Source organism: Poecilia formosa, unplaced genomic scaffold (genome assembly GCF_000485575.1).
Source record: "Poecilia formosa unplaced genomic scaffold, Poecilia_formosa-5.1.2 Scaffold543, whole genome shotgun sequence".
Classification (NCBI taxonomy): Eukaryota; Metazoa; Chordata; class Actinopteri; order Cyprinodontiformes; family Poeciliidae; genus Poecilia; species Poecilia formosa.
Window position 1 is genome coordinate 3,831 of NW_006800482.1, and position 8,639 is coordinate 12,469.

The following is an 8,639-nucleotide window of genomic DNA, read 5'->3' on the forward strand; positions in this document are numbered from 1 at the left end:
AACAGACAAACAGCCCTGCTTACAGCGGCCCAGGGTCTGAGCAGCAACACCCACTGTGGCCAACTGCATTTTATAGTCGCTGGCTGTAAAGAAACAGGGTAAAACAAAATACATACACACAAAGTTTGACAAACTAACTAACTAAATCCTCAGAATAATATATATTGCCAAATACTATTAATTTTAAGCATCTCTAAAACACATTTTTATCAATATAAATATAAATCCAACATTAAATTTATAAAATGCCTAGCTCTACTGCTCCCCCTCTTCCATCTGCTTTGGTCTCTTCTGGAACCTTTAAAAGGTGCTCAGGCCCCCAGGGAATCTTTTAGCCTGAACACCCTGCAGAGGAAGAGAGAGGTAAGCCACACCACACAAAGCCTTCAAACAATCACAATACTTATATTATCCTTTTGTTTGTATTTTACCAGGACACCATCAGTTCCAGCTGAGATGCAACTGAATAAAACACACAATCAATAAAACATTTCAATCTGTTTGTATCCGTTTCATTTCATTCTTTTATCATTTAACACATTTCAAGTGTTGTGCCACCAAGTAATGAAGACCTTCATAACGGGGACATTTTAAAAGTTTGTTAGAAATTTTCATGGCGTTAGGATGGAAACGTCTGTTGAGATGCAGATGTTTCGCTCCAGCAGAACTCCCCGGTCTAACACTGACCCTCACTTTGAGCCAAATGCATTAACAAGACTCAGACCTGAGAGAACAGAGGTCAATATGACATATTCAGACGTACCAGTGGATAAAAACAGGCTTTTAGGTCGCTAAACATTTTGTAGAAACTCTTCTGCTGGGTGATGACATCACACCTGTTCAGGCATGTTAACGCATAGCTCTGCTGGTTCTGTTGGTGAAAAGGTTCTGAGTTTGATGCTTGTTGGTCTTTGCTAACTTTGGTAGCTGAGGAAATGCTTTTAACACTGAAATCTGTTTTTTCATCGATCAGAGGTCCTCGGTGTTTGGGGTTGTGGGATTCTGATTAGACCTTTTTTTGTGTATTTTTAAAATTCAAAGGTATATATTGAAATCATATTAACATACACATATGCAAATCTTAACTTTGCTTGACTTTGACGAGTAAAGTTTAATGTTAATTCATATTTCTTTTACATAATTTTATTTATTTATTTCATCACAACTAAACTAACATGTAACCACAAAACTATTTGTGTGAACAGGTCATAACGACATGAGAATAATGCTAAACTACGTCAATTAAACTAATCTGACAAAAAAATCTATTTCTATTTTATTTTGACTATTATGCTAATTTATACTAGAAATAAATAAAATAAGACAACAAGTCCATGTTTAGTTGTGTAATCAGATTCTGTAGATGTCAAAAGTTTAGGATCAAAGTCTAATTTAGAGATCTGGTTTTAAACTTTTAAAGATCAAAACAATTTTCTGCTAGATTAGATAATGACCTACAAGCTTTCCAAATGTATTTGTTTATAAAAATAAAAATAAACTATAGATTTATGTTAAATTTATGGGAAACATTAACATTGGTGTTTACTAAAATTATTTACGTTTGCATATTCAGTCCCAATATGGCGGACATGTTAGCGTCTCGCTGATGCCCTGTGTGGGCGGGACTTCCGTGTGTTCTATTCCGCGATTGGCGGGTCCAGCCTCTGACCCCAGTGCGCAGACTCGTGCTTCTCTCCGGTACAATGGCGGCAGTTGGAGCGCCGTCCTTCGTGTTTCCTCGGGTTTTTGTCCACGGAGCAGCAGCGGGAGAGTTAATAAAGCTGTAAGACAGAAACGACAGCAGTTGGTGAACTCTGGAAAGAAGAGAAACGGTTTGAGGCTCAGCTGGAACTGCTCAGTAACTGTTAAAGGAAAGTTTGGAGAGAGAAAAGCTAGCAGAGATGTGGAGACAGCAGGTCAAACAGCGACTGGATGCAGCAGAGGAGCAGAGACACGAAATACTGGATGCTGCTTTCAGCCCCGAACATCGGCTGCACACATCAGGTTTGGAGATTTACCTTCTTCATCGGGGATGGGAGCTGCAGGCCGGGAGCCGCTTCCAGGAGCTCCTAGGTTCTCCAGGAGAACATGTTGGTAGCTCCGCTTCTGGGGCTTCAGGTTTTTATGTGGCGCTGGAATTTAGCTTCTCCTATAGACCGTGTATTACGGTAAGGTTGCTTCAGAGATTTGCGCCTTTTATGAAAATCCTGTTTAGCAGAAATAGAGATGCTTACTTTGCATGAGATCCTGAGGGAACTGGATGTTTTAACTACAATTATATAAAAATGTAGATATTTACATCATAATGTTTTTCTGCATCTGCGTTTCTGTTAAATTTTTATAATAGATTATTCTATTGATAATTATTACCAATTATTCAGCCATAAAATGATCAGGTAGTGAGTAACATAAATACATGAAAAATTAACATTTAAGTAAACAACCATTTAATTCCTTCTAAAACATTTTATAAACATTTTACTGTTTTAAATACAACTAGGTCATATCAAACCTCCATTTCAGCTTCCAGTCAGTGATTAAATTATCACCACCGGCTGGTAACCAGTTACTAGTTACAGTTAAGTCCATTAACTTTACTGGAGTTAAAGTTAATTAACTTTAACTCCAGTAAAGTTAAAGTTTACTGGATAAATACTGAATAAACACATGACCTACAGTGATTAGTAGTTTCATAAGTTTTATGTTGAAGAAATTTGTTTCCTCTAAATGGACTTACTTTGTCATCTAATGAAATGTTATTCATAGACTACATCCAGACGTCTCTGCAGATCCTGTCGTTTCTCTCCTGTTCGCTGCACTGGCTCTGATTTTAGGATTCGTTTTAAAGTTCTTGTGCTGACATGCGGAGCGTTTGGCCAGGCTCCTGATCACCTTTGTCAACTTTTAACTAAATATTCTGCTGCTCGTTCTCAGTCTGAATCTTTTATTTGCTCCAGGAACGGTTGAAACCTAAAGCGGCCGTTCAGTCGAGGCTGTGGAGCCGTTGGCCTTGCAGCTCCGTTTTTCTGACTCTGTTTTTTAAAAGCAACTAAAACATTTTTACTTTCCCAGGTTTTTATCTCTTGATTTTGTTGTGTTTCTTCTGGTGGTTTTGTGTTTTGTAGGGTTTTAAGGTTGATTTTTATTGTACAGTGCTTTGTGATTTTATGTCTGTGAAAAGTGCTTTATAAATAAACTTTACTTACTTTACGTAGTTTTCATCGTTTCAGAATCTGCTTATTATATTTTTAAAGGTGTTATTGGCCTTTATTTGATAATAAATTGACAAGAAAGATGTAATGAGAGAAGGAGAAGTCATAGGGCAAAGGTCACCAGGCTGGAAATCGAACCTGTGACAGCCGCGTTGAGGCCTCCATATGTGGGTTGTGCTGAACCGCTGCGCCACTGCAGCGCTCCGAAGTATAAGGCTTCTGTCAGTCTGATGACATAATTTTTTAAAAATCAGAGGAGCATTTTTCCAAAATACTTTCTGACTCTGCTGTAGTTTCTCGGACAGTTGTGTGTGTGACATGAAGCAACATTTGTTTGTTTTCAACAGAAGTAACTAAACTTTATCACTAGAGAAGTTTGGTCTGGTTTAACTTCAGACTCTATTCAGTGTTCATAAGCTTCTGGTTTCAGCTGCTCATCAATATGAAAAGATCTTCAAACTGATTTAATGTCAATAACTACTCATCAAATGTAGAGACAACTGTTCACATTCCTTAAAATAATTTTTGAACAGATAGTTTTATCCGTACGTTCTGCCATAACTGGTCCTTCAGTATTTATGTTCCTCCACTCCTCCCATCATGGAAAAGGGTTTCACCTTTGACCCCGTTTCTCCTGAAATCTACAAACATCTCATTGTTTTGTTTACGTTAAAGATGAGACAATGTTCCCTCCGCGCCACAAAGCGGTCTGCCTGGTGACATCACACTGGGATGTAACCAGCGAATGGAGGAAACTCCTAGAGTTCAATGTCTGGGCTGCACAGCAATATGGGATCCTCCTGCTTTGCTTTTCCTGCTGCTCTTTAAATCTTTGTCTCTCGTTTAAACAGGAAGTCTGGCAGGGAGATGCTGGAGTAGGGGATATGCAGCCATGTCTCAGTAACACAATGTGGTGGAAAGTCTTTATCAAAGACTGAGGTACTGTTTCAGTGATCAGAGTGATCTTTGTCTTTAAGGTGTTTTTTTTAAATATGTTTATTAGCTATTTTGAAAATGTATACAGAAAAAGGAACTACAACAGGGCAGAACGTGTACAGATATAGAAAACAAAAGCAAAAACAGGAGGCAGGTACATAAACTACAGCAATTATTTGAAAAAAGTAACCCATTTATATATAAACTTAAAGATATTCATAATTCAGGATCATATTACTGGCCTTTTCATTTGGAGACACTCCGGAACACGTTCCCATCTTTTTTAAGAGTAAAAACTTTCCCATTCAGACAATATCTCAATCTCTCTAATACAATAACTTAAGAAATTAAGTTTTTCCAGTTGGATCGAAGGCTGTCAGGAAAGAAACTTTCATCTTCCTGACTCTCTGGCCAAACTGAGCAGGAACTGCACAGTGTGGAGTAACCAGGTGACTGGGTATGAGCCTGAGGAGACCCAGCGCTGGGCTAATGCTAACCGTTAGCTATTGCTAACAATTAGTTAACGATAACTGTTAGCTAATGCAAACTTAGCATTGCAGCACAGTTAACTACCAGAGCTTCCTTCTGTGAATTTCCTATACATATGGGGAGATATGCATACATTGTGTACATACTGCATTTCTTTATATCGGTTGCATTCTGACGTTCTAGAGTCAAAATGTCTCCCCCTGCTGGGTCCGTTGTTGCAGGTTAAATTCTCCACACTGTTTGTTTCTGGCTGTAGCTCAGCACAATCTGGACACAAATCTGCCACGTTTGACAATCAAGGATTGTTTTTCCATAATCATTTCCACTTATGCCTTAGCTGAAGATATTTATAAAAGTCCCAGTAGACAATGTTTTGTTTTTAAGTCCTCAAATGTCTTGAATTTTCTGTTTCTCCATAGATCAGTGGCCCGGCATCCTGCATGTTTTACTCTCTCCCTGGTGGTAGAAACACCCTTCTCAGCAGGTCAGTGCTCTCCTCTAATGAGCCATCATTGGATCCAGGTGAGTTAAACCAGGGAGAAAACTAACCCAAACACCTGGGAGACCCGGGTTCAGTTCTGGCCTGGGGCGACCGCATTTCTTTTTTTTCTTTTTTTTGGTCAAGTGTTTACTCTTGGGCTCAGAATGTTGTCAGTCACGTGGCTCCGGTAGTTTAGTGGCTATTTCAGCCAATGAATCTGGAACGGCTAAAAGTGTCATTTGGCAGTTCTTTAGTCAACATGGCTCCTGTAGTCTGGTGATTATTTTCATTTTCATTTAGTTTATAGAGGAGCATGACGTGGTGCTTTTCAATGTCAAAAACTACTTGCTATGAGGTCATAAGCACTATGACCCTTGTTGGTTTATCTACTGCAGCGCCTTGCCAGCGACTGTGGTACGATTCCCACAGGCTGCTAGCGCCTTTTCTATCTTTTTTGCTTAGAACTGACATAAGACCATACATCTGACATAATGAGGCGTTTAGACATCTTGCTATGATTTTGAATGGGATTTTTGGCTCTATTTAATAACTTCCTTTAGGAAGCATTAGCAGATGATTCTTTATGTCAGAATATAATGGAGACATTTATGAAAACAGTAACATTTATTTAACATGATAAAAAAACAAACATGATTAAGAACAATATATGGAAACCCTACACCAAACCAATAAACACACTGCACACTGAACTTGAAAACCAAACAAACAAATAAATACACTGCACACTGCAATCCAATAAAAAAAGCAAAGAAACAAAAATATTTTATTAAAATCCGATAACGTGCAACACTTAAACTCTAAACCTTCTTTAAAAATTCACTTTTTCTTTCTTCTCACGTTTCAAGACCGCAACGTGAGTGGCAGCGGGCTATTCCTCCTCGATCTCACTTGAGCTGGGAAAAAACAACCTTAGTGTGAGTGTTGACCTGCCTTTGGAGGATGGGGTGGCCTTGGAGGATAGGGTGGCCTTGGAGGATGGGGTGGCCTTGGAGGATGGGGTGGCCTTGGAGGATGGGGTGGCCTTGGAGGATGGGGTGGCTTTGTAGGATGGGGTGGCTTTGGAGGATGGGGTGGCCTTGGAGGATGGGGTGGCCTTGGAGGATGGGGTGGCCTTGGAGGATGGGGTGGCCTTGGAGGATGGGGTGGCTTTGGAGGATGGGGTGGCTTTGGAGGATGGGGTGGCCTTGGAGGATGAGGTGGCTTTGTAGGATGGGGTGGCCTTGGAGGATGGGGTGGCCTTGGACTCCTCTTTGGAGGGTCCGTAATCCTCTGCTGCCTCCTGGGTTCCCTGGGAGGACTCAGTCGATTCAGTGCTGGGCTGAGAGGTCTCCCTGGAATCCGTAACATAGGAGCACTCGGATATTACTGAGCTCTCAGTAACATAAGAGGACTGAGTAGCCCCCGAGGACTCGCTGGGAAGTGAGAGTAGAGTTTCCTCCGAGGAACTCTTCTCCCATTCCTTTCTCTGAAATATGTTTATTACATCTGATTCTTTCCATATGTGAGCATTAGGGTGTGCAAACTGGCAGCCATTTGGCAGCAGCTAAAAAAAGCAGCTTTTTTAGCTGCTGCCAAATGGCTGCAACACAGGTAAGTGACACAGGTAAGTCGAGGAGAGATTAAAACCCAGACTTTTCGTCTTCTTGGGACGGGGCTTTCCATGTGACATCCGGATTTGTCACAAGACCAAATTGTTTACGGATTTCCACCAATTGTGCTGCCGTCTTATCAATGGCGTAGTATTTATCCACTGTACTTAGGTCGTGGCACATCGTGTTGCTAATCTCCTTCCTCCCAGCCGGTGAAAGATGATCTCGGGCCTTGGAAAATAGAGGAACATTTTCAACATTTCATTGTTACGTTCTCTTTTGAAAATAAAAAATGTTAGATAATTACTTACATATGTTGCAATAGATGTTCGGAAATCTGTAAATGTCGGGGCGCCAGGCAACCCTATCCCCGACCAGGCCTTCTGCAGTGCTATGAGGATGTTCTTGAGCTTTGTGTGGTTCTCATTGAACACGACTAATTCTGTAGATGGGTTCACTGAGCACGTATTTTCAGCATGTATTTTCTGACATTTCTCTAACCACCCAAACTCCTCTTTGGTGAGGTAGACCTTGGCTGATCCTTGTCGCTGGCGTTGGTCCTTGCCTCTTCAACCTCAGCAATTGTCATATTATGAAGTACACCTGTCCTGTGTCTGTAGACACAATTACCACGCTTCTTGATGAGAAATTCCGGCCACCTTCTCTGGAAAAAATGGTATAAGTTAAATAAAAATACAGAAAAATTAGCTAAGATACATTAGAGAGGGACTTACTCGTATATCCTCTTTATGTTTAAGAGGATGCTCCAGTTCGCAATGATTTTTTTCCCATTCGCAAGAAAAGTCAAAAGCTGCATTATCCTGGCCATTTTTGATTTTCAACTTGTTTTTTACCCCCAGAGGAGCCTTTTAGGTGGTTCCCAATAGGACTTCATGTATTGCACTGCATAAAAAAGGATTAAGGTAAAGTAATTTTATTTATATAGCACAATTTGTCATTTTAGCAAGCAATGACGTTACTCACACATCGGCAGGGGAAACTGCTTGAATTGCTCCAAGACAGCGAGTGTGGTAGGTGTGGCTGGGGCAAGTTGAGTGGTGGTGGCGGCTTCTTGGTTCGATGGCAAGCCCTCGTTGTCAGGCTCCAGGGACAGCTCCTGTTCTGTGGGTGAGGGTGGGGCCATTTCGCAGCAGGACTTACTGCTGGAAAATGGCAGCCAGGGCCGAAGGAAAAGACAGGTAGATAATTCAATATGGGAATGAATTTTACATACCTGCTCCAACCGCTTCACGCGGTTTCTCATCTTTTTCAGGCCCGTGGGCTGGATTCTGAACTTTTTTCTAAAATCCTGAAGCTCTAACTGCAGCTTGTGGCAGTTTGAGCATGTTGTGGTCGGAGAGTTGGACCAAGCACCTTCCTCCATATCTTGCACTTCTGGCTCAACGTCCATGTTGGACATCATGGGGGGATTTGGATCCTTGGCCCGGAGTTCCCTGAACTGGTTGATGGTGAGCTGCTTCTTAACATCCTTCAGATGCTCCTGGATCTGTGAAGGATCCAGCTCAGGGTGACCAGCCTGGACTTGGAGTAGGAACGCCCCTCAATCGGACAGGAGAGCCCCCGGATGTTAACCCGGCCTGATCCATAATTAATTAGGATCCTCCTCTCCTCCAGGTTTTTTACATAGTGCCTTGTCAGGAGATGTTTGCCCAAGTAACAATATTTAAAATCGCAAATTGGACATTCTGCCGAGGATTGTGGCGGAGCCATTTTATTAATGCTTGTTGTTTATCCTGTCAATAGACCCTTTTCACAGTGACGTCAGACAATGGCCGCCATAACTCAAAACTGGGTATCTTTACTTCCGGTGTGATTTTGCCTTGGGAACCAAGCTGAAAAATTCCCGCATTCTCATAATCTTAAGGATATAATAAAAGGTAAGTTTAATAA

General features: G+C 41.2%; 1 protein-coding gene across 1 annotated transcript in view; it reads left to right on the plus strand.

The window, feature by feature from the left end:
* Positions 1 to 4,136: 4,136 nt before the first annotated feature.
* The window catches only part of LOC103129402 (gastrula zinc finger protein XlCGF52.1-like), a 9,969-nt gene continuing 5,466 nt past the window's right edge, over positions 4,137 to 8,639 (plus strand). The window contains exons 1-2 of the mRNA XM_007540485.1: positions 4,137 to 4,151; positions 5,057 to 5,121. The gene's annotated coding sequence lies outside the window, so the exon portion shown is untranslated. The remainder of the gene's footprint in view (positions 4,152 to 5,056; positions 5,122 to 8,639) is intronic.